At 36.4% G+C, this 26,362-nt stretch overlaps 1 protein-coding gene and 1 long non-coding RNA gene across 3 annotated transcripts in view; both read right to left on the reverse strand.

The window, feature by feature from the left end:
• FOXP2 (forkhead box P2) overlaps positions 1–26,362 on the reverse strand; it is a 329,056-nt gene that overhangs the window by 81,539 nt on the left and 221,155 nt on the right.
• Positions 7,880–23,714, reverse strand: LOC107309208. 2 transcript variants are annotated; one of them, XR_001553116.2, is made up of 3 exons: positions 22,584–23,714; positions 22,136–22,208; positions 7,880–9,164 (listed from the first exon to the last, which is right to left on the reverse strand). It is a non-coding gene; the product is annotated as an uncharacterized LOC107309208 (long non-coding RNA). The 2 variants fall into 2 exon arrangements; XR_001553115.2 differs by having other exon boundaries at positions 22,572–23,714.

A 26,362-nucleotide genomic window follows, 5' to 3' on the forward strand; every position in this document is an offset into this window, starting at 1 on the left:
TAGATAAAAACTAAGAAACTATCAGGATACTGTAACACTTTCTCATGCTAAAACTGTGTGAAACATTAAGAAATCCAGTGAAACGTTCCATGCTATAGACTTTGTTTATTTTTTAGTAACTCAGGAATCCATCAGAATCCTACCAAAAAAGGCAGTCAAACATGTCATTTAAAAGATCAACAAAGAAGATCACGTGATTCTAAAAAAAACAAATCAGTTACCGATGAAAAAATAGGCAAAATTTTCCTGCCAAATAAACAAATAAATAAATCAGAATGTTTCATTTTACTTTCTTTTAGTAGAAAAATATAGCAAATGTTGTTTAAACTATGAGACTAACTCGGGAGAATAGGAAAAGTATCTGTAATGGAATACTAAATAAATCACCTTTACCAATTCAGTTTCAGTACAAAGATCTGAGAACTAGTCTGAATGCACATAAGCTCAAACTGAGTGACCATTTTCCAGTCTGGATGGGATAGGATAGATGCCACATCACCATATTCCAACTGGAATTAGTTGCTCTCCTTCCCCAGATGAAAAGCACTAAAAAAAATTAACAAATTGAATTTATTATTCTCACCATGACTGGTCTAACAATTTATTCAATCTAAACACTGTACACTAGATGACACAGAATGTAGTCTGACATGCTCAGTGTGGAAAAAGGAAAAGCTCTATTGACAGCGTGCTCAGCTTGTTTCATAAGCAGTAATTTATCAGGAAGGAAAATTAAAAAGAAAAAATTAAGATGGTGGACATTGCTATGACCAACGCAGAAAGCCTATGTTAAAGACAACAAATTTGAGTTTAACTACATAATCAAAGGATAAAAATAGGAATTCCTGTGGCCCATTTTATTAAATCCTAATTAGATATCCAAATCTATGTCCTAAAAGTGTGTTGACTATGCACTGACAACAGTGTGTTGACCAGAAGTGTTTTGTTTATGAATGGTGACGCGGCTCTCAAGCCTGAACTGTTACAGTGAATGGCTGGGACAAGGTGTAGCCATCCAATGTTTGGTGAAATAAATTCCCCTTCCAATACAGCAATTAACAAACTTCCCACTGGCATGTGTCCTATGCAGTCACTTGTATTTATGTTAAACAGATGTAAAAACAGGCTACTCTGTACTGACTTCATAAATTCAGCCTGCACCAGATAGGTGCGGTGCCCTCCAGATGAACAGCAAAAGAAGAACAGCATTCAACTTAGATTTTATTCAAGTATGAATGAAGAGTGCTTTTGAAAACCTCAATCATTTCATTCTATCACAGGACAAACACACCTTGCAGCCCAATACCCTGTACCGTACCTGAAGAAACAACCCTCAAATTCCCTTCCCTTCAGTTTTGAAGAAAAACCTTCTCTGCAATAAAATGAAAGAAAATTTTACAGTCTACACACGTGAACACAAACCAATTTAGGTGGAGGAAACAGCCAAGGAATGTTAGGTACTAACATGCATATTAAAAAATCCTACCGAAAAAATCTGATGCTTCGGGAATTCAGATAGTCACCAGTCGGACTCTTATGGCCATAGCTATATAAATGAATTCATGTTTTGAATATTGCTCCATAAGTAGCAAATATTAAATTCATGCTTTATATCATGTTATAGTTCAGTACATAGTTTTCAAATATTATATACCCTTCAGACATAGGCAGATTATGAGATTAGATGTGACAGTAAGACTGGCCTTGTTAGGGATACACATGACAAACTTCACCAGCCAGCAAAGGTAACAATCACCATTTTGCTAATCAATTTCAGAATTGAAATGTATTTCCAGAAATGACTTGAAAATTACTTCACAGAAGGATGGGGATCAGTGCAGTATTTGACATTAATTACTTGGACAAAAATAAGATACAGTTTTTAAAAAAGAAACTATATTATTTTGTAAACATTCACAGATTAATTGAAATTTATCAACTACTGAAATTAATCAAAAATCAGGATAATGACATCTCACACAACTCGGTGATCACCATAAATCCAGACAATGTATCAGATTTCATCAGATGGAGGTCATATTTTAAACGAAGGTAGAATTTGTTATGCATTATTCATCCATCTGAAAATATTACAAGGTGGGACAACCTTTTATAGTTTATTACCACAGCATATTACAAAATGCATTTGCAAAATAAATGTTTAACCGATGACTCTATGACAAGTCGTTTCAAAGCATATTATAAGATGCAAATATTGTTAAAATACGTGTGCATGTTTAATGCATGAATTACAGTCATCAGACATCGTATAAATTGTCACAAAATTTAACAAATGATAATAAGATATTTATAAATGGCATCTAAACATAAAATGGGCACTGAGAAGTAAATGGTACTGAAATTAATCCTTGTATGAAGGTTCTTTCTTCCTTGACTCTTCTGCAGAACAAACCAAGTTAGGTGATTTCATGGCTCGGATCCCCCTAAGCAATGTCCGAGTTAAACTCTTCAGCCAGAAACTTCAGTCTTCAAAAGATTTCCAGAATAAAATCACGGATAGTTTTCTATCAGCTAGACAGCACGGATTAGCTTTAACAGCACTTTCAAACTCTTTCTTATGAAGAATGAAACTGTGCTGAATAAATCTGAGTGTTTACTTCTGCAAACAAATTATCTGAGGAGGCAAACTTGAAACTCTTCATGACAGTTCTTTGCTCATCAGAAAAATCAACTTCAACACAGTAGAGAAGAAAGAGCCTTATCTTTCAAATACTGCTCATATGGTCAGTTATACTTACTTCACGTATACTGATCTATATTAGCCTTTTATTACTACTATTTAAAATCCAATACCATAAAAAAACCCCAAAAAACGCTGATGAGAGAAATGGTATTTTCGCTTTTTAACGTTTGTGCATAACAGTGAGCTGTCATCAGGATACTTCCTAGTAAATTACAGAAACTAATTGGTCTGCCTGAAGGGGAAATTTATATCCATCCCATCTGTAAGAGTCAGACTGAGAGGCTGACAAGATCCTGAAAATAAAGAACAGTCCTCACTTACAAAATCAGATGACTGACTAGAAAAAAGGACAACAGACAGAATGAGTGAGAATGAAGGTGACTAAAGAGGGATACCGCAGTCACGTCCTGTCAGAGATTTGCTGGTACATGAAATAATTCATAATTACAATACAGAACTTTAATGATTTCTCTGTAACTAAGTAATGTTATAAACCTACTTTAAATCTGCCAGGTTTCAGTTGCTGAAGAAGTTGATCTCCAGCTTCTGAAGCATAGTCAGAGAGCATTAGCTGGATCTGAGATGTCTGATCCTGTGATAGGAATGTTGACACTGTTCTCTCTCTTAATTTTCTCTGAAGTTAAACAAGATTAGGTACTGAAGCAGGACCTCAGGGCAGTAAAAAAGGAAGTAAAGTAATAATTTTGACTGAGTGTGCAAGAAAAAAAAAATTACACAGCTTTAAAAGTAAACTAGACAAAGTCATGGATGCAAAAAATCTATTTCATGCTTTTGAAAATGAAGTGTTCTGACCCTTCACACTGCTTGTGAATGTAAAAGGGAAGGACCTCAACTTTTTACCCTGCCTTCACATTCCACCTTCCCCACCCTGCATAACACACCCAGGTTGGGCCCTTGCACAGACAGGGTAGCAGGAGCTGGCTTGGCATCACTGCTCTTGTACTCTCCTGGACTTAAACAAAGTATTCAGAACCTGGATAAGCTGCTATGAGATGTGAAGATGTGTGCATTACTTGCATGAAGTTTACAGTTTATGTAGCTCACATGAGAGTGCTTTTTCAGGGAAGCGCAGATGAATGTGCGTCTGCGGAACCTGCCTAAGGAAGGTTCTTATCTTCTGATCTGAAGAGCTGCAAAAGACTTTCAATTGCTCATTATATAACTCCATTTGGGAGAAAAAAAATATATATTGGCATTCTAAAAACAAAATTATTTATTTTCCAAATATTCTATGACAGAGGCCTGCTTTGCACATTCAAGCCTCCTTTTGGTACCTATGGTAACTGTTTCCAATATTACACTTTTTCTGTATCATAGAATGTCCTGGGTTGAAAAAGACCTCAAAGATCATCCAGTTTCAACCCCTCTGCTATGTGCAGGGTTGCCAGCCTCCAGGCCAGGCTGCCCAGAACCACATCCAGCCTGGCCTTGAATGCCTCCAGGGATGGGGCATCCACAACCTCCTTGGGAAACCTGTTCCAGTACTTCACTACTCGTTAGCTGAGAAACCTCCACCTAATATCCAACCTAAACCTCCTATCTTAGTTTAAAACCATTCCCCCTTGTCCTATCACTATCCACCCCTATAGGGCGTATTCCCTTTTTAAAAAATCAGCCTTATATTTATACAACTAATACAGCAAAGCCTGGGCTGGGATAACTCAAAAAACACCTTTCTTTTTTCCTTACACCTCCAAGCTATCTCGCTCAGCAAAGCATCCAGTAAACTTGTAAGTACTTATTTTTCCTTAAAATCTCTCACATGCAGAAAACAATCATTTCTTCAGCTTTTTCAAATATAAAGGAACCCTGAAAGCTGGTAAAGCACAACAGGCTTTGAAGTCAATCTTCAGCCATTCCTGTGTACACATCTTGCTTACTAAAGACGTGACCATTCTGGTAGAATGCTCAGCACATGGATAAAAGTGGCTGTCTCATAGTCAAAGAGAAGGTCGAGAGGATACTGCTTGGAAGCACGGAAAATGCTATGCAGGGCACTCCCCATGCTTCCTGCAATGGCATTGCTCCTTGCTTTATTGACACTACTGGGTACTGTTTAACCTGCCTTGTAAGCGTGGACAAGTTTCAGCTGAATCCACAGCAGGTTAAAAAACACAAACAACAGAGACTAAAAACACAAGAAAGAAAGAGTCCTACAGCTAAATGAGATTGGAAAAAGATGTTAAAAAGATGAATATCATAAGAAAATTTGCAATAAATAGTATAGTATCTTCTCATCATATATATATATATATATTTTTTTTTTTTTTTCCCCTGAGAGTTAGATGAGATATATTTCAAAAACCAACATACTTTGCAAGTATTGCTTAATAAAGGAAGCAGCCTTACCGGCACCTTCAGCTGTTGTGCAATTTCAAATACAGGAAATGATTAATGACAAACAAACAGTAACCTTCTACATACATGTCCACAGCTGCCACTGCAGCCCTCTTTGTTTATCTCTGTGGCAGAAGGATTCAACAGAAACAAAGAAGCGATTGATTCAACAGATTCTAGAAAAGTCGAATATCTTAAGTCCCATATTTATGAACTGGAATTATTCTTATGTGGATAAATACTCAACAGGCTTTAAAAATAGACTAAATCTTATGGGAATATGTCTTCTTTCAAAAATCAACACCTTGTTTTTTTTATCTTAATATCCCCCCTAATCTTCTTTACATTAATTATGCTCTTTTAAAAAAGTTTTTCTTTTTTCATGATGTACTTGGCAGTTTATGCTGGTCACACATTAGGAAAAGGCCCGCTACTCTAAACGTGTTTCCCGTGTAGTTTCAGGGCTTCAGATTATAGCACATAAGGCATCGAAGAAGTTTAACTGAAAATGTGCCACATCCATGACAAGCAGAGACACTGCAATGAGCTCTGCCTGTAGTTTGGCATATTTATGGATGGTGCAGGCACTCTATTTTGCATGAACTGTATTATTCAGGAAATATTCAACATTTTGTATTCAATTTCCATTGCTTTTCCGTACTCACATGTGGGTTTATGTGCACCTTCTGCTGTATTTTTTGTTCTCTTGGTAGTCTGTGAGTTTCTCACCCACAGATTTACTAACATACTCTGGCAAGTGTGGAGAGTCACAACTTCTAGAGCATGGAAGGGAGAATGGTCCAGAAATGTAAAGGACACCTCTGAAACAAGGAATTGATCACCCCCTGATACTTAGCTCTGGTGAGGCCACACCTGGAGTACTGTGTTCAGTTTTGGGCTCCTCAGACACTGAGGCCCTGAAACATGTACAGAGAAAGGGCAAAGAAGCTGGTAAAGGCTCCTGAGCACAACTCTTATGAGGAGAACCTGAGTAAACCAGGATTCTTCAGTCTAGAGGAGGCTCAAGGAAGATCCTACTGCTTCCTATAACTAATTGAAAGGAAACTACGGTGAAGCTGTGGGGATTTCAGAATCACCCGGAATCACAGAATCAAAGGGGTTGGGAGAGATCTCAAGAGATCATCAAGTCCAACCCCCAAGGTTGGCCTCTTTTCCCATGTAACTAGTGATAGGATGAGAGGGAACGGCCTCAAGTTGTGCCAGGGGAGATTCAGGTTGGCTATTAGGAAAAAATTCTCTGAAAGAATAGTTAGGCACCTGGAATGGGCTGCCCAAGGAGGTGGTAGTCATAATTCCTGGAGGCATTCAAGAAATGTTTGGATATGGCATTAAGGGACCTGGTTTAAGGGGCAATACTGGCGGTACAGGTACAGGTGGACATGTGATCTTGGAGGTCTTTTCCAACCTTGGTGATTCTATGATCCCATAGGGTGTCCTTGATGATACAAGTTGGGTGTTTGGTAGACTTGAGAGATTTGCGTAGCTGAATACATTTTATTTGAAGAAGGAAGTGTTACAGATTTAAAAAGTATGACATCCTAAAATCAAAGGCAGTCCAAGGAAAGAAGTTGGTTAAAGAAATTCAGTAAGACTTCGTGTCAAGGTCCGACAAAAAAAAATGCTATATTGTCATGAAAACAACAGGTTATTCATGGAAATCGCAAAGCACTGTTGTGGTTTTCTCAAAGAACAGGAGAGTGGCAAGGGATTTAGAGAGTGAAGTTTTAATCTCTACACTTAATGTCCCTCCTGATCTGACCATCAGAGGGTTGCTATGGACTGCATTGAACAGATCTTGGCATTCACCTTTCAGGATCCTGACCTAGTCTACCTGCAATTAATCTGATGAGATTTACACATTCTTTAGACAGTAGACCTTCTGTGGAGTAAAAATCCAGTTTATGCATGAACACAGGCTACTGCAGTCCCAGTAAGACAGGATACAAAGTAAATAAAAGAAACAAAACAGAAGCAGAAAATCAGTATCTGGAAATTCTGTGACATGGTATCTGTTTTAAATAGAAAAAAAATAGTCAATCAAAAACATACTTTACAGGCATGTAGATCAAGCCTAGAGAGACACAATGGGAAACTTGGAGTACGACTGGAAGTCCCATGCTTTCATGTACTAAAAAAGACTCCCAAGAAAATCTCAATTTAGGCCAATGAACCAGGACACTTTTTTGGCAGGAACTGTGCAGACACCAAAGCAACTGATCCAAGATGAAGAGATTCAGCTCATCATAGGTAAGAGTTTTCTATGCAGTAGCATAGAGATGGCAAGTGCCACAGTGCTCTGGAAACACAAATAATGAAGATGCCGTGGTACATTTTGTTTCTAATTAAGTCTAGAATCTGGAAACAAACAAAACAGAAAGGACTCAGATATCAAGTCAAAAACAGAAGAAAGCACTATGAAAATAAGCAAAACATGCAAGAAACGTCTAAGAATAATTCACAAAAATGTTCCCATATACATGCATATATTAAACAATCACTCATTTTTCTGTACAAATACAGTTTTTGTGTAGTTTAGGGAACTGATTTGGGTAAATAACCTGCTAACATGTTCTTTAGGATCCATCAGTTTTTCAAATGGTAAGTTTGTTCTATTAGCTCAAGATTTAGGGAACAAGGACATTTCACAGACATTATGAGGAATTCTTTTTCTTACTCAAGTAAGAAATTATGATTAGCATAGCACTATTAAAAATCTCTGTTAATATTCTTTAGAAACAATCTAAATATCATTTGTACTTAGAACATATTTTACATATTAAAAATATTACCCTGGTTTTGAAATAATAGCTTGCTGATAAAAACTATGACATATAGCAAAGTCTCACACAGATATACATGAATGGGGATGAAACCACATTCCCCTGTGGCTTTCAAAGTACAGCTTTACTAGGAGCTACATACAGACACACTATACGGTCTGAAATAGTGGGAGTGCATAATGGAAATATCTGTGGAGACACAAAAAATGATCCTTCTTCAGGCAACTGAATGGTATTTTTATATTAAAATGTAACATCCCAAATTCAGCATAATTTCATGAGATCATACCTCAAACTAAAAATGGTATTATGATATTTTGTCAGCACACTTCTCAATTTTCATATACCTAAAATAATGTCTCCTTGTTTCAATTGTACTGTACGGTAAAGCAGGATTTTTGTGTCTTCTTACAAGAAGACAGTGGTGTTCCTTCTCAAAACCTGTCTATACTGATTTTTAACCATCAGTGCAAACAGTTAAATTATCAATGTAAGCAGTTAAATTACTCCCTCAAAATGTATCATATTAATCAATACTCTCTTTCTTCTACCACCATGACATTCACTACTTGTCATTCCACATTCCTCCGGAGGGCCACAAAGTCACCTCAAAGCTTGAAAAGGCTAAATAAGTTTTCGGGTCAACTTGAAATTTTGACATATACCATATAATTCAGCCCTTTTTCCAAATCATTAATAAATATATTAAACAATGCCTTCTAATGTACAGGTCAGTGGTAGACAGAAATGTTAACCTTTTGCCATTCTGAAAATTGACAATTTATTCCCACTCTATCTTCTGTCTCTTTGTATGTTTCCAACTCATGACGGAACTTTAACTTTCACCCAGAACTATTCAGTTATCTCAATAATCTATTGAAAAAGACTGTTTCAAAGGGCTTTTGAATGTCCTTGTAAATCATATACCTTAGTATTAATTTTAAAACAAATTTATTTTGTGGACTAAGAATACTGGAATTCTCAGTAATGCAGCAGAGATGTGCATGCTCTGCAAAGTCAGTAAACTTTGAGGCCAGCGAAGACGACCACAATTTGTCTCCCAGAAAGGTCAGAGCACCAAAAACTTCCAGCTGAATCAGTAATGCAGAAAAATTAATTATAAGGCCTTATTTTATCCTGTTAGAATGCAGCACTTCAATGCACATGGTAAGTCACAAAGGCTGATGAAAGACTCTGAAGCAGCAGCAGCATGGACAGTACCACAGATGTGCGAAGACTCCCACATAGCTGACCAGGAACAAACTGTAGGCACTCCACAAACACAGTGTTAAATAACTGTCCTGTAGAAGACAAATGATGACAGTGACAGACTGATAGGAAATACCTGTCATGATAGAAGGCAATATATGTGGCTAAGCTTTCTATACATCAACTGGAGAAGCCTGAATGATTGACTTGGAGGAGGATAATGAGGTACCCTGCAATCATTACAGACAGCACAGGAGAAAGTACAATGGGGCTTATCTGAAAATCTAAAAGTAGGAAATTAATGGCTCGTTTTTTTTTCTACTTTATGAAGAATAATAGGTATCATGAAGTCAGTCTGTGAAGGATTATAAAACTAAAAACAAACTGCCTGTACTTGATGCTTTGAAGGGGAACTGGGGAAAGATACAGAGAGAGATGTTAGGGAAATAATCTGTGCAGAACAGTGGCAGCGAGGAGACAAGATGACATTTGTCATGTGCTGAAAAGAGGCCAGCTGTAGTAACTGAAATGTGGAGAACCTGTATGAGAGTTTCAGCTTTGCACACAGCTTGAGAATCTGTACCTTACTATGGATGTGAGGACTAAAAATGATACTCAGATAAAAGATGTAAGTTGTTTATGCTCCAAGCTTAAGAGATGGCAGTGATGGAGAAAGGGGAGCAGAGGACGGATTATTCCTATTGGCCTTTAAGACCTCTAGGCATCCAAAAGCTGACATTAGAAATATGGGGCAAGCTTTATTTGTTCTTTTTTACTATGAGATACGATATCAGTGTGCAAATCACAAAGATGATGATTAAATTTCTCATTTAGATGAACTGCAGTAAAGATTCTCTGAATTAGAAGGATATAAAGAAAACTAGCAAAGTGTACAGTGTAATGAGGATAGAACTCCATACTGAGCAAAGTATACATACTGAGCTTACAGATTCGCTAAGGGTAGACAAAATCAATGGCAGAGCAGAAGTCAATGAAAGAAAGCAGAAACTTCAAGTATGAACTTTTTATCAGATTTGTCAGTTTTGATCATAAAATCGATTTTATTTTCTCATGTAGCTTTGCCCATCAATTCATTTTTCATAGCAGAAGTCATTCAAATTTTTTTAAAATAAAAATAAATAAATAAATAAATAAATCTGATGTCAGTGTACAGTTGGCAAAATTTGTTGCTATCAGTGGCTGATAAAAAGTGAGGGTCTTTGCTGTATCCAAAATTCTGTCCTTAAACACTTGCTATAAAAAGCTGCCTTCAGTTACAGGTTAGGTATGAAAAAATACCACGTTCTGTTCTTGCAGATATTGTTAGTTTCTCAGCAAACAACAGAAGTAAGTTGCCAGTGATCCCTGAAGCAAAAGTTCTCTCTGTAATTACAGAAGAACCAACACTTTCTGCAAGAAAGGCCATTTCAGTGTCCCCAGGACAGGCGCTGATTTGCAGCATATCTATACTGGCATTATTACGGAGCTGGCAAGTTGTTTGACGCAACCTAACAGCACACACTTTTGTGTGAACAGATATTTAAATAACCTATCAAACAGATTATTAGCATCCTGCTTAGTGGTCAAAATACATAAACTTTTATGATTGAGAAATAAATTATGATTTATTGGAGAGTCTAGAGCAGTGCTTATCTGTTTTATTTGAATGACATCTAACAAAACTTGAAGTACAAGTAACCGTTCTAAACACCATCTACTCACCCGATATTTACTTGCACTGCCCCAAAGCAACTCTAATGCAGTTAAAATGAAATATGGGAGGATAGTATGCAGTAACTCTCTCATATTTTGTTACAGTTTTTGCATTACATTTTTCATTTATGACTCTCATATCATACACAGACAAGAATCAGCTAGTAATAGTAGGAATGTGTCCCAAGTAGCAAAAGAAGGAGCAAATAATAGAACAAGATTAATTAAGCACATGGTAAAGTGAATGAAAAGTGTTAAGTGTAAATGAAGAAGTTAATTCAAGAAGCATCTGCAGAGAGAAAGAGAGGAATTCCAGAGTAAACTGTAAATAAAATCTAAAATGGATCTAATGCTTCTCAGGAACAAATAAAAACCCAGTGACAGAAACAGAAGATAAACATCAAAACCTTTCTTCTTCCACGCTTTCCGTCTACAATTAAGACACAATGTAATTTTCTACAATCAATACAGGTGCTGAAAAAGTTAAAAAATATATAATTAGTATAATAACTAACTAGATTAATGAATTCTGAATAGTGTTTGCTTTTGTTGGTTTCTCTTTGCATGAAATTTAGATGCTATAGCCACTAATCACTTGCAGAAAAGACATAATATCCAAAACCTAAAAGGAAAGAACTGTGTTACATAGGAAAACACCAGGGGAAGGTAACATACAATGTATCCTTTCAGTCCAGGTACAATTAAAAAGTCATCATTGCTTAGGGACACAGATCTGGTGGGACATAGTCAGAACAGTATCAGTAAAAATTGTGACAGACTTTCCTTCAATTATTCCTGGCTTCATTTAAACCTGCAAATTTAGCATTATGTTTCGAAATTAATAATGTCTTTGGGTGGTGCATAATTTACCAAGAAGGAGTTGCAGATTTTGGTTACCAGAGGATGCTAATAGATATTATAATATTCATCCTTTATTTTGGAATTAAAATTAAGGCTTTTAAAGCCATCTGTTAAAAAATAACTTACATTTACCATCTAGCATCAACTAAATAGGGGCATGGTTTAGTGGGAGCTATTGGTAATAGGTGAACGATTGGACTGGAAGATCTTTATGTCTTTTCCAACCTTGGTGGAAGACTGGAAAAATGATTCTATAATTCTAAATAACTTAAAGAAAGGCTTTCTTTATGAAGAATGCTTTCAGAGTACTAAATGAAGATACAATGTCCATCAAAGCCCAAAAGAGGCATGTGACTTTCCATATTCTTTGTGCATCATTATCAGCTATCACCCTGTTGAACACTAAGCTTTAAAGTAAACAAGAAAATGAATATTAACTGTGCAAATGGTATAAATTATTACCCTTTATCAGTTTAAACTACATAAGAGCAACTGATGTTTCTCACAGTAAAACAAAGCAAAACAAACTGAAAAAAGAAAAATCAGAGAAACTCTATAGAAAACCAGATGCAACATTTATGAAAAACTGAATTGTATTACAAATTAGCTCTTCATTTTTTACGAACATAAAAGCCCTTACGACTACTTTAAAACTTCAGGAAAGTCACCTTTCATGTTCACTTCCTATTGGACAAAGCTACTGTTTTTTGAATTGCTGCCGTGTGATTGGTAGCACAAAGATGTGGAGCTCCCTGGCTAAGCTTGTAGCTTAGAGCCCTTAGTCCAGTCTGACAGCAAAAAGGTCATTCACTGCTGGACAGGGGAAGCCAAGGGTGAGCGCAACACACAGCACTCCATGCTCACAGTGTGCTTCCAGCAAGGTCATGTGAGAGCTGCTGCTCTGTATGTAAAAATGTAAAGAACTGCCAATATACTGCAAAAACTGCCCAGGACATAGCTATGTATCAACTTTATGTTGTTTTAGTTTAAAACATGCCTTATTATATGCTGCAAAATCAAAGACTATTTCCTAAAGAGTTATGAAAGTATTTACAGATTCCAGTTTACTGCTGATATTGCTAGGCAAAGAATTTAAATTAGATGAGAATAGTCAGCAGGTGGTCGAGAGATATCTCACATTATCAATAACATATTGAATGCCCCTCCTTAACCAAGTTCTATTCACACATTGCTTTCCAAAGAGATTAACAAGAACAAGGACTCATATACCAGATATCCAGCCATATATATCACAATTTGGAGAAGGAAAATAAATAAGTAATCAACCAACCAACCAAATAAGTAAAGGAATGCAGAAATAAAACATGATTTGATGAAGGACATTTTCAAATAAAATTTGAAAAATGAGCTTGACGTAACTTTATAATGAAAGATCGCAACTATATTTTTTTCCTATCAAATACTGACGTTATCTTCAGAGGTTATAAACTGATGAAGCTCATTACTTGCATAGTGTAAGTTATGCTGCTGGCAATTAAGTTCATTTTGAGAGAAAGGAATCACTTTGCCACCAAGAGGCAAATTAGTTTATTTGCAGTGGGATGGAGAAAGCCTTTGGAACTACTTAGAATTTGTCATTCTTGCAGTCTGTACTGTACAAAACAAAATACTAAAAGACTACCATGTACCATGCGCAAAATTCTACCTTGACTTTCATAAGTGAGAGAACATAAGCTAACAGAGAGGCAGCATTTGAAATATTGCACTAGGTCCTTCCTGTGTTCAACATGGCAGGATAACAGAAAACCTATGCTCATTTTTTTGGTAAAATATTTGCTCAGTTGTCTTCTGCAAAAGTGTTATCTAAGTTTACAGGACAAGAACATACATATTGCAAGTTGTTGAAAGCTGCTTCTTTTCACCTCATATTGCAACTTTTAGCTGTACACTTCAAAGAAGTCACTCTCATTGCTACGAGACTTAAACAGCAGTGCTCTTTTGTAAGGAAAAAGAAAGGCATGAGAGATTATGTATGAAGAATGTATTTCAGAACTTCAGAAAACAATTCATTATTTCTAAAACCTTACCTTTAAATATATGAAATGGCATTTTCTGCATTACAGCTTATGCTTTGTACGCTTTGAAGGAAGCTAGTATGTATTTTTACATTTCATGCATTGCACATCGAGAATGTTCCTTCTGTAATATAAGTTTCCTTCCAAATAGAATTAACAAAAATAAACAAGCTTGTGTTGCTCAAGAAAAGATGTCACTAAAACTCCTAGACTCCCAATGAAGCTGCCTTTATCATTCAATAAAAATATTCGACGTAAAAACACCAAGGCAAATCTTCTGCCAAATTGTAAGCAAAAAGAAAAAAAAAAACAAAAAACTCTTCCATGTTTTAAATGCTATCTTTAATCTCAGAGGTGTTTTTCACATAAGCATCCATGTTTTCTATTAAATTGCTACTTTTAGACAGTACTCTGTGTAGTGTGATCCTCCTAATTCCTCCACAATTCAGGAGCGATAATCGTTCTTTCCTTTTTACATGTCTAGGAATCTGCTGAAATGCTTGGCTGCCTAAACTACAGTCATTTCCTTTATGCAATTGTAAATTAAATTTTCTAGAAGTGGAGATGGATTAAAAAAAAATCTTTTAAGAAAGTTAATATGGCAAAGAAAATTCAAGAGGAAGAGACAGAACCACAGCTCTGTAGGCAGTAGAAAATACCAAAGAAATGATAATATTGTGGTTACATCACATGTAGTCTTCTCACCTGAGTTGGCATACAGTTTAGTCTATTTTATACAAACATAAAGCTCACATTACTTTTATCTTCTAATGCTGTTTTCTCACCTCTTTAACATACAAATGATGAACACTGACTGAATCTTAAATGTTTCTCCTCATGTTTATCAGTCATTTTCCCCAGAAAAATACAAGCTGTTCACTTCGCATTCTGTCTATTAAAATTACACCAAAGGGACTAAGTTGATTACAATGAATAAAATACATTACCTGGAATACCACATGCATTAAAAATGAATTTCAATAACAGGAGTTACAGGCACTAAATTTTTAAACAGCATGGTTCTACTGTTGCGTTCATAAGAAGGTCCAGCCACTAGACTTGCTGAGACTCAAAGTACTTATAATTCCACATTTTAATAGCAGCGATATACAACACACAAGTAATAGTTTAGTATGAGAAAACTCTGGTCAGTGATTCTCACAGGGAAATTTTATCACACTGTCAAATCAACTGACATCAGACTTCCACCTCACCACTCTATCCAACTGATTCCCTTAAACTTACTAGAGATCCTTAAGCATCAGAAGCTCAGTAAAGCTAATGTGGGAAGGGCACAGTGTTTGAAGAGCCTCTTTTCTACTTCAGCATAAAACAAAACAGAAAAAAAAAATTAAAAAGGTCAGCCATTACTTTCATTTGAACAGCAGTGCTAAATGTCAAAATGGTTGGCTGTAAGTAAGCTTGTGAAGTGGATATCTAAAGCACCCAGGTGCCAACACAAGTACATGAGCTAGGTAACCTAAGAGAACAGACAAGAAAGTGTTTGATTTACTGTGAACATTTCTGTGTATAAATAAATAAAAAATCCTGCAGACATTCAGCTATCATCCCCCAGATCTAATCAGTAAATACACTTCACACAAATGTGATTTGGCACCAGTACGCTTTAGTCCAAAGCAGTATTGTACTACTGAAGTACCCAAGCATTGTGCAAAAAGTAATTCATTTGCACTCAAATCACCTTCATGCATGGTGCATTCCATTTTACAGATGGGAAAACTGAGTCACAGAGCTTACAGATGGCTTGATCAAAATTATTTGTCATCTTAGCATCACTGGACATCACCATTTAGATGATAAATCCCCTTACAGAGTATCTGACTCTATGAGGCTGGGTCCTTCAGCTCTGGGCAAGCAAAGTAAAGAATGAGATGATCTTCATCACACGGAAGATTCCAGGACATATTTAAATCCCCTTTCACATCAGTTATGGGAATCTTCCTATGTTTGAAATGAAGTTTATCTTAAAGAACTAGTTAAATCAATAGATGTTGTGATATTCTGTAGTTCAGTACATCATACAGTGCCTACAATGTGTGAAGGCACATGAACTCTCTGCATCGGGACAGACCATTCCTTTCTTTTTGCACTCATGGTGGAAAAGTGTGTTCTATCACCAAGTGAGACATAAGAAAATCTGAGCACATTTACCAAGGGAACAAATCTGGACTCTGGTTCTGTAAACAGGTACAATACAACTGTACTAGTTTCTGCATTATCCGTACCCAAACTAAAATAGTTATATCTAGACTGCTTTGATCTCTTCGTGGATGAAGACCACAGGCAGTCTGAGATTAAGTGCCCCGTGAGTCCCTGTCCTTTCCTAGGTCTGGTGTATAATCACTTACTTAGGGTGGTAAGATGACGGAACTACCCTGTTACCTCAACATAGTGAAATAAAAACAATCTGCTCTAAATGGAACTTATCTCAGAAACAACAAATAGATTTCCATCTAAATTATTTTGTCAACAGTGTGGTGGTATCCTTGCTAACCTTATTTGGCACCAGTGAATAATTAGATACACAGGGGTGTGACTCCAATTGAAGGTGTTGGCATTGTAGCACTCTGTGAAAATATTAACTATGAGGTTAACTCCAATTTTCTCTTCTTTAATTAAATGCACATGGTACTAATGAGGTAACCTACTGTTCCTTGATAGCACTAATTAGCTAAGAGGAGAGTACACTCTCACACTGCAATTTAAACCTAAAAATAAGGTTGAAATATGCTAATTGCAGGCAATTTAAAACAGTACAAGTTGTAGAACTAGTCATAATAAGGGAAACTGACTGCTTTACAACTCTACAGCTGTATTTTTAACCAAAGTTTGATTAAAATAAACTTTAGTTAAAATTAAAACATGTCAGGCAGTTTTAGAATGATTTGGCAAAATATCCAGAAGTCTCTTCAAAAACTGTTACTTAATTCATAGTATACAACACAAATGGGAAAAAAAAAAAGGGGGGGGAAAAAAAATCTGGGTGCTCATCCAAGAAAACAAAATCGTATTTGATGTAGAAGAATTCCTTTTGTTTGAATAGTTTGAAGCTCCGAATTTTCACAAATACTTTCAAGTCTCATTTGTAGAGGTGCAGAGCAGCTGCAGCTCACATTGACGTCAGTGGAGTCCTGACTGCTCAACTCCTCTGGAAATCTGGCCCTAAAATTAGCCTTTTGAATGGGAATGGAAAAAAAGGAACAAAGAAAATACATGCTTTCTATAGAGAAAGTACATTCCAAAGAACAAATCTGTGATTCTGCGTAGAACTTTGAAGTGCCTAAAACAGTAACTGCAACATTTTGTACTGTAACCAAGTATATTCTTCACAAGGCAACACGGGGTTCAGTTCAGCATTAGAATTACAGACAAAGCTTCACAGCACATTGACTTGATCTCATTTCAAATTTCTTGATTTGGAGCCTCCGCTGTTGAGCAGACAAGATGTACAACAGTTTTCATTTTGCTGACTAATTCTTAGGGTGACAGTGACCTGAGATGCTTTTTAATCTTTTTGTCTTTCTCCTTTACTCTGGATGAGTAGCAATGCAAGTACTATCTGCTTCTATCCCAAGAATATAAAAGAAGGACAATATCATAATCCTTTAGTAAGACAGAGTGAAGATCTTGCTAAGCAAAGAAAAAATCTTGAAGTGAATTAAAATAGCTTGGCCTTTGTAAACAAAATTATCAATCGTATTCTCTGAACTACTACAGTTCAAAAATAAAGTCATGGGAAATAACAAAAACTAAGTTATTATTCAAGAAATGAAATCTCTTCATATGCACCTATGGATATGAATGAATGCTGAGCACCTTATTATCAGAAGTCTTCCATAAAACACAATGAATGATCAATAAAAAATATGTAATCACTTCGTACTACATCTTTTGCTTTAATTTCAATCCACTATATGCCCCTATCATGTATTTTTCAGGTACTGAAAAGTTAATTCCCAGATAGAAATTACTCCAGGAACTTACAAACATAGGTTGTTTGATTAATGCTGTGTTGTGGGATTTAGTTCCTTCATCGGCTACACTGCTAATGCACCTGCAAAACGTCTGCAAGGGACACTGCTGCAACCTGTAGAACTTCTTGGAGGATCGCAGCTATGACAAGCTAAAGAAGAATGAAAAGGTCATCAAAGAAGTTACTCATGTCTCTTTTGCTAGGTTATTCCCATCAAAGTCAATGAATCTCTTCAATAGTTTTGGAGTGGACATGAGTGGACTCTATTTCTTACTGCAGAGCAAAACACAGACTCCTAAAGGACCTTGTCAAGGAAAGCTGTGCATCAGATTCTTCTTGGTTCCAAATAACTGACTAAATTTTGTGTGAGTGAGCAAGACAAATAAACTGGGAACAGTAAAACTGATGCAACTTACATTATCTCTGCAACTCAGCTGATGCTTTGCTTTAAACTGATGCCAATGTTATGGTTTGGCTGGGAAAAAAGTTGATTTTCTATTTAGAGTTTTGTATGATGCCATATTTTGGATTTTTGATGAAAACAGTGTTGATAGCACACTGATGTTTTAGTCATAGCACAGCAGCACTTACGCTGAGCCACAGCCTTTTCAGCTTCTCCATTTGCAGAACAACAGGTCTGAGGTTGCAAAAAGAACTGGGAGGGGATAGGACCAGAAGAGCTGACTCAAACTGGCTGAAGGGATACTGCATACCCCATAGTCTTATGCTGAGCAATAAAAGCGGCAAAAATTTTGCTTGTCCTCCTTAAATAACTTAATGAACAATTCCAAAAGCAGAAGTGAAGTAAGAAAGTTAATAAAAGCAAGATAGCCTGGGCAAGATTCTTAGCAGTTTTGAAGCTCAGCTGTTAAAAGCAATAGAATCATCCAGTTCTCCAGTAACTGAGAGTGCACCTTCTTAGTGTCACCACCTCCTTCTGTCTAGATTATTTCTGACAAGGAAAGAAGTGAGTTCTCAAAGATTCAGGGTAGTACCTATATTTTATAGCTTCCTCTGACATTTCTGCATGCAAACATTTCCAATGACAAGTAATCAAGTGGAAGTAAAACATTTTATAAATGCAAAGATAATTAATGCCACAATAACATCCCACTGAAATGATGCATATGATTCAAATTGATTAGAAAAAGAGATTGCAATTTTATCTGGTTGATGGTTATAATGTAAAATGATACAGTCATGCTAATCCAAAAGAAAAGATTTATCATATTCAGCTTCCTTCAGGAAGACCCTCACAGCCTCTTCTTTCTTAAACAGACAGATTTCATTCTGTTGAGACTATGCTAATAACTGAATGAAAGATTTCATGGGTAGGTAACAGGGTGTAAAGAAAACAACTGAGCACAGTTAATCTTAAATAATTTGCTAAAGGAAGAAGCTACACCCATTCTGCTCCTTCTTCAGGAAGGAAATTTAGATACAAGAAACCTACTGAACCGATAATGTTCTCCCTTAAACCCGTTGCGCACATTTTCAGGTTGCTCACATGTATTAACCAGCTGAGAACACTGTAGAGTGGGGAAAAAGTATAGGAAGAAACTTGATGCCTCTGGGTTCTACCTTTGAACCAAGAGCTATCCTCTTTTTTACTTTTTCTTTCTTTTTTTTTTTCTTTTTTTTTTTTTCTTTTTCTTGGAATGCATCCAAAATCAAAAGATCTTTCTTCTTAAAACTAAATAGCACGGCCCACCTGTGCCACGATCATAGGAAGGATATGGGCAGAAAGACTTTATTCTAATCTTGTTTGCCTTGTAGCCAGATGTTGGCAGCCAGTGCTCTCAGACTCTGCTTCCTGAGGAGCTCAGCCTTGCCCAGCCGTTTATCTCAGCCTTTAGCACAGAGTGTTTCACAATGTGCAGAAGGCTCAGCTTAAAACATAAAATATGCCTCAGAAACAGCATATATAAAATTGGCATCTATATGCATTCAAAAAAAGAAAAAAAGGTGTATTGTATTTTCTTTTAATAGATTTTAAATTATTAATTAAGGTATAAGTAAGAGAAGACAGCAAAAGCAGAATCCTAGCACTTGAACTTTTACATTGGGTAACTCTGGTTAATTAGGTCCACATCAGGTAACTCTTAGAATTGAAGAAAACTAGGTTACCATACTCTTTTTTTTAAGAATCTCTCTGATCAAAAAATATAAGAAATCTCCATCAATCATTAAAAAATCTAAGCATTCTAACAACATGAAGTGAATAATGTTTAAATATATATACTTAAAATCTAACACCCAGTTTATAGTGTTTAAATACAGCATGTTTTAAATAATAAAACTTTTTAAAATACACAGTTCCTCCTTTAACGTGCATTTCTTTTGATATAAACAAGAGATGTGAAGTCCATGAAGGTCTGTGAGAATGCAGCAGTTCATATAATGTATAGAAAATAAATTTCAACACAAGAAAATATCATTTCAGTAACATTTTAGAAATGTTTCACCATATGCTAGAAACTTCTCATTCATAAGCTCATTATCCAATAGTAGCTCTCAAGAATAAAGCTAATTTACATGTAAAATAAGAGTATGAGCTACTCTTTAAAGGCACAATGATAAACACACCAATTTGACAATTACATTAATATGAGTATTTGCATAATCTGCCTTCTACACCTGTTCCTAATTTGAAGCAGCTGCAGAACAAATCACACTACGTAATCTGAATATGCCATAGAGTCATGTAAGAACACTAACCTTTATTAGGAAGTTTTTATGCTGCCTTGCCTCATTTGTTTTGAATTTAACTGGTATCATAAAAATAAACTTTCAGGTTACACTGTTTATCCTCATCAGAGGTAACATACGTAGGATAAAATGTTGTTATTATTTTACTTCATTCTCAAAAATGAGGAGAATTTAATCTTCACAACTGGAAAACCAACACACAGAAATCCTACATTTTGCAGCTTTTGACACTAGTTATGCCTCCTGTGAAATATGTTGAAAACGCCATTACAGTTAACATCCAATGCAACAGAAAACAGGCAAATGGAGTTCTTAGGCTGTTAGCAAAGTAAGACAAAGTGGTCACCATTTCATTTTCTTTAACGTTCAGTGTTTTCCACTTTTCAGAAAACTCTCTGTTTTTCAGCATAAAAGGAACAACAAAAAGAAAGCTAATTGAATAAGCCAAAATCTTGGTTCTCACTAATGAAACCTTCTTTCTACATGCATGCTGGCCCCTTTTTGATATACAAACAAGAATTATTGAGTAATTTAATACACTGACTCTCTTCCTTATGCATTCGGGCAGTCACTAGGCCCCACCCTGTAATGTCAACCTCATTCAAACCGAGAGAAAATCAGGGGAACAACAGGACCCTGTAGGAAATAGCTGATGATATCACAGATGCTTGATGCAGTGATGATCATGCAGGATAAAGCCAAATACAAAATGCTAAATTCTAATGCTAATGTTAAATTCTTATTCACTGAATAATCAGTCGTACAAACTTGGAACGCAACACTCTTCTTCCTGTAGCTTCTATAAGAAAAAAATATCTATTACAGCCCACATGCTGTCTAGGTTGTTAAACAGCTTTACTAAAAGCAGGAAGAAATCTGTGCTTTAGAACAAAGATTTAGGACTGGAAGACCTCTTGGCCCAGGTCCTGTAATAAAAATGTTGTATCTAAAATGCTTAGCAACAGAATAAACTTAAATTCTGTTATAACTTAGAGTAATAGGTTTGAACAATCCTGTATTCATCCCATCACTGAATTATAGTCCAGCTGTAGCAATTTTGGGACATTAAACATCAACCCCTATACTACTGACCATGAAACATACAAGATTTATACAAAAATTGAAAGACAGATGGTATTGTACTTTCTGGTAACTTTCAGTGCAGCAAATGGCATGCTATCAGCCTGAACTTGTACCCATTGCTAGCCAAACAACACAAATAGGGACCTTAGCCATCACCAAAAGAGAAAAATAAAGTAGAACAGAAAAGTGACAGTCAGCTGGGAAAAACATGTAGGATCTATGTAGGCTATCAGAAACAAACATGGGCAAAGGCTACTGCCTTACCACCAACATTCACCTCTGACGCTGAGGGCTTACATAAAAAATAGGAGGCATTACTTTTGGAGCAGTCTTTGTCCATAAACAGGGGAAAAGTGAATCAGAGTTCTGTTACGTGCAAATTCATAAACCTGACAGAGTTCAAGAGGCATTTGGATAATGTCCCTGATTTCCACTTGAACTTTTGATTAGCCCCTAAGACAGCTGGACTGGAAAACTCTTCCAATTCAACTGCACCATCCCATCCCATCCCATCCCATCCCATCCCATCCCATCCCATCCCATCCCATCCCATCCCATCCCATCCCATCCTTTCAGACTGTTAATTTTTAAGTTGTTAAAAGGAAGTTTTAGTAAGTTTGCAACATTTCTCTGTGTCTATTATATGCCTATTTCTATGGTTACTCACCTTCAGATCTAGACATATTGAGTAACTGACTGACACTGTGGTGATAGCAAGTGGCTATGTAGCTTGTAATCACCTGAGGATCAAATGTAAGCTTAATCAGATTAATCAATCTTTCCACCACAATGCAGAGTAATTATGGGCAGCAAAACGAAGATGATAAAGGGACTTAAGCCTCTCTATTACAAGGGAGGGTGATCAGCCTGGGTCTGTTCAGCCTTGAGAAAAAAGACTGAGAGGTGACCTCTATGGATATCTTAAGTGGGGGAGTCAAAGGGACACAGCCAACCACTTTTCAGGGGTATGTGAGGACAGGACAAGGGGAAACGGACATAAACTGGAGCATTGAAAGCCCTGCATGGTAAGGGTGGAGGAGCACTGGAACAGGCTGTCCAGGAAGGTTGTGGATTCTCCATCTCCAGAGATATTCAAGACCCACCTGGATGCCTACCTGTGCAGCCTGCTGTAGTGAGGCTGCTTCACAGTGGGGTTGGACTCGATGATCTCTGTGAAAACACACCCGTGTCATTCTGATGTCCTTGTTGTGTAACAAAGAGAAGTGTTCCTTAAGAGACCGAACTGGAAAAGCTTAAATACTCTCACAGAGGTTTTCTTCTTCAAAGCATCATTAAAAACAGCTGTGGTAGGTCCAATGGAGAGTGATTTGTAAAACTATAAGTTTACAAATATTTACAAATACTGATATACAAATACTGGTAGAATAAACCTTAGAAGAAAGTCAAGTTTACTTGGATGCCAAAAATGAACCTTCGAAAGGAAAACATGCTGGTATCTAGACACTGGTTGAAAACACAGAACATCATACTAAATTACACCAAATGATCATTTGGCCTACTGGGCTGCCTCTGGCAGTCACCAATACTGCCCCAGAGAGCCGATGGAAGAGTGAAAGAACACAGTGATATACTGATTTAGTGAAACTTTTGCAGTCAATCCCTACATCTCAGTGTTTTGAGGTTTCAAGTCTATAAAAGTAAAGAATTCACATTTTGTATTTAGCAGTATTTAAATGATTTTTTTCTTCCATTAATCTTTACTTGTATTTTGAGTCAATGTACAAGCTATATGTTGTTACATCATCCTTCTAGTTAGTTCATGTCTTTTACTCTTTGAACTTCAAGGGTACAATTATGGCCTACGAACAATCAGCACTTGTAGCTACATCTAGAAGTCAACTTTGCAATGACAGAACACAAAAGATGTATTAGAAAAACTGGAGGGATGATAAAAGAGTACAGATAACTTGGGATCTGTACAGATCGTATCTTCTTCCCCTTTACCAAGTATTATTCAAAGCTTGAGCCATTGCATTTTGGTATTCTCCAAAAAGTGTAAATAATCTACACCTATATCTTGTGCTTGCACAGTTGGGCATGAAATAAACTCAAAGATGTATGAGTATAAACTTGCTGCCTGCTGTTCAGTCCCACTTCAATGGGTCTGCCAATGATGCATGTCTCCATATGGCTCTGCTGTTCTTTTTCCTTTCTTGTATTCTGTTACTATTGTCAGAATACACTGTACAACCTCTGGAAATATGAGTCATATTAAAATTGTGTACAGTTATTAATACAGTCAGATCCCAACGCCCAACACAAAGCGTCACTAAAATAGTAAAATAAAAAGAACTAACTAACAAAAACCCCTCAAAAACATAGTAGAAAAATGTCTAAATACAAGAGGAAAAATCATGAAGTATTAAAGGAATGAAGAACAAAAGTTTCATAATAACAGTGACATCAATACTCAAGATGATATTCAGATAATCTGATGCATTTTAAGTTTAAAAATAGAGGCTGTTTAGCTGTGGACTGCTAGTCAAGCCTACTGTCTAGACCAGTATTTGTCAAAACTGAAAGTTTCTCATTTTCTTTTTTTCTCTAGGACAGAAACCACACTATTTATGATTCTACATAGGATACATTTTTATGGAATTTAAATTTCAATAAATAATCAGTAGTAAGACTGAGTTGATACGTAATGAAATGAAAGTCACAACTCCCATAAATAAAATGGAACGATCTACTTGCCGCACTGCTGTAGCAGAAGCATTCTTAAGGCTCAAAGCTAATCATGTTTACAAGCAAGGAAAAAAGAAAACCGGGAAAACAGAAAACATTTGTCAGGTAAAGCAAACTTCTTCAAAATCTTTTTAGAATTCTTGTTGACAATTTCACTGGGAAAGGAAGTGATTTGAATAGCAAGGATTCTTCCGTGAAATAGGATTCTGAGTAAACTAAAAACAATTTCTGTGTAAATGATATGCATCTGCATCAATTTCCCTGATACATCAAATCTTAACTCACCAATGCAGACAGCACTAAAATCATTTATAGTGCCTGAGTTCTGTGTCCAGTTTTGCACCCTCCAGTGTGAGAGATATTTGGATAGAGAGAAAGTCCAAATGAGAGTCACCAAAATGATGAATGGATGGGTGCACCTTTCCTTTGAGATGGGGCTGAGGAAGCCGAGACTGTTCAGTCTCAAGAGGAGGAAGGTCAGGGGCATCCTATCAATGTGTACAAATATCTCAAAGAGGAGTGTAAAGAGGAATGAGATAGATAGGTTCAGGTCAGTAGCGCCCAGTGCCAGGCCAGGAAGCAACAGGCGCAAACTAGAATGCAGAAGGTTTCCTCTGAATATCAGAAGCACTCCTGTGCTGTGCAGGCAATGGAGCACTGGCATGGACTGCCCAGAGTTTCAGGAGTCTCCTCCATGGAGACCTTCAAAAGCTGTTTGGATGTGGGACTCAGTGCCCTGCTCTGGGTGTCCCTGCAAGAGCAGGGGTTGGGTCAGATGGACCTGTGGGTCCCTGCCAACCTCAGCCACTCTGCGGTTCTGAGTTTTCATGTAAGAGCTAATTAATTCCACATGTAATAAAAGTATAATCTCTTTCTGTGGGTTTTTGTTAGACTAGAATTTATTTTATCAATAATGCCATTACTCCATGATAATTTCAGAAATACTACCAGTAATTTCCCTCTTACTACATGTATAGTAAACAAAAAATACATCAGATGCACAGGATAACAAAATCTGCTAAATACTGTAGTATTGATAATCCAGACATTAAAACAATGGTAAGTTTTGCCATTTAATTTTTCATGAACTATGTTACTGAAATCCAATTTATATATATGTATTTATACATACAGGAATATTAGTCTTAACAACTATTGATATGATGTTATCTCTGCATGCATTTAAGGATATTATTTATCGCAAGAATTAATGCCACCAATGTTCAGTAAATAAAAATATTCTAAATAATCACACATGAAATCATAATTATTTGTTTCTACAAGTATGTCTGGAGTACTACAATACAAGCTATAGCAACCCAGTCTAATTACAATGATTAAATAATCACTCAGACAACTCTATAAAAGTATTTCCCACCCAAAACAAACATTTTCCTAGACTAAACCACTTTGCAAGATGCTAAATTAGTGTGACTTTCCCAACATGGAAAAGAGACCCCTCTCTTAATCTTGGCTCTGAGACTTGTTGGGTCATGTTATATGCCAGGCCCTAAAATGGTTGCAATAATAATGATCTCATCAGCGGGCTGTTAAGACTAATCCACCACGTTTTCAAGTACCGTGAGACAATCACCTCAGCATTATAAATACTCTAAAACATTACAAAAGTGGGTATTTGGGGAAGAAAAGATAATATTTTTAATTGTGTCTCTTTCATCAGCATATTTATTGCAGAGAAAATTAATGGTACAACAGATGTCTTCTAATAAAAACTGTCCATACTTAGTAATTTGAAGGTATTTCTTCTGTGTTTCATCAATAATTACGATGAAGTCAAAAATTTTTTGCTCCTCAAGCTTCACCTCTTCCAAGAGAGCAATGTCCCAAAACTATTTTCTCTGAACAATGAAAAGATTTCTTTGCCACAATTTATTAATGCTTGGCTTAGCTGTTTGTTCTCACATATAAAACTCTACTTAAGAAGTATTAAAGATGCTTCTTTCTTCCCAAGGTTTGCTTCTTGGCCCAAATGGCATGGAGAATCATAGAATTACTCAGGTTGGAAAAGACCTCGAAGATCATCAAGTCCAACCGCAGATCACAACCTTCCAGCCTATGCATCCAGTCTGAGTAAAACCTTTCTGGGTTTAAATGTCATAACCATTTACATGGAATTTATGCATTAACTGGAGGTATAGAGTAAGTCTGCTATACTAGCTGTCATATT

Source organism: Coturnix japonica, chromosome 1, assembly GCF_001577835.2.
Source record: "Coturnix japonica isolate 7356 chromosome 1, Coturnix japonica 2.1, whole genome shotgun sequence".
Classification (NCBI taxonomy): domain Eukaryota; kingdom Metazoa; phylum Chordata; class Aves; order Galliformes; family Phasianidae; genus Coturnix; species Coturnix japonica.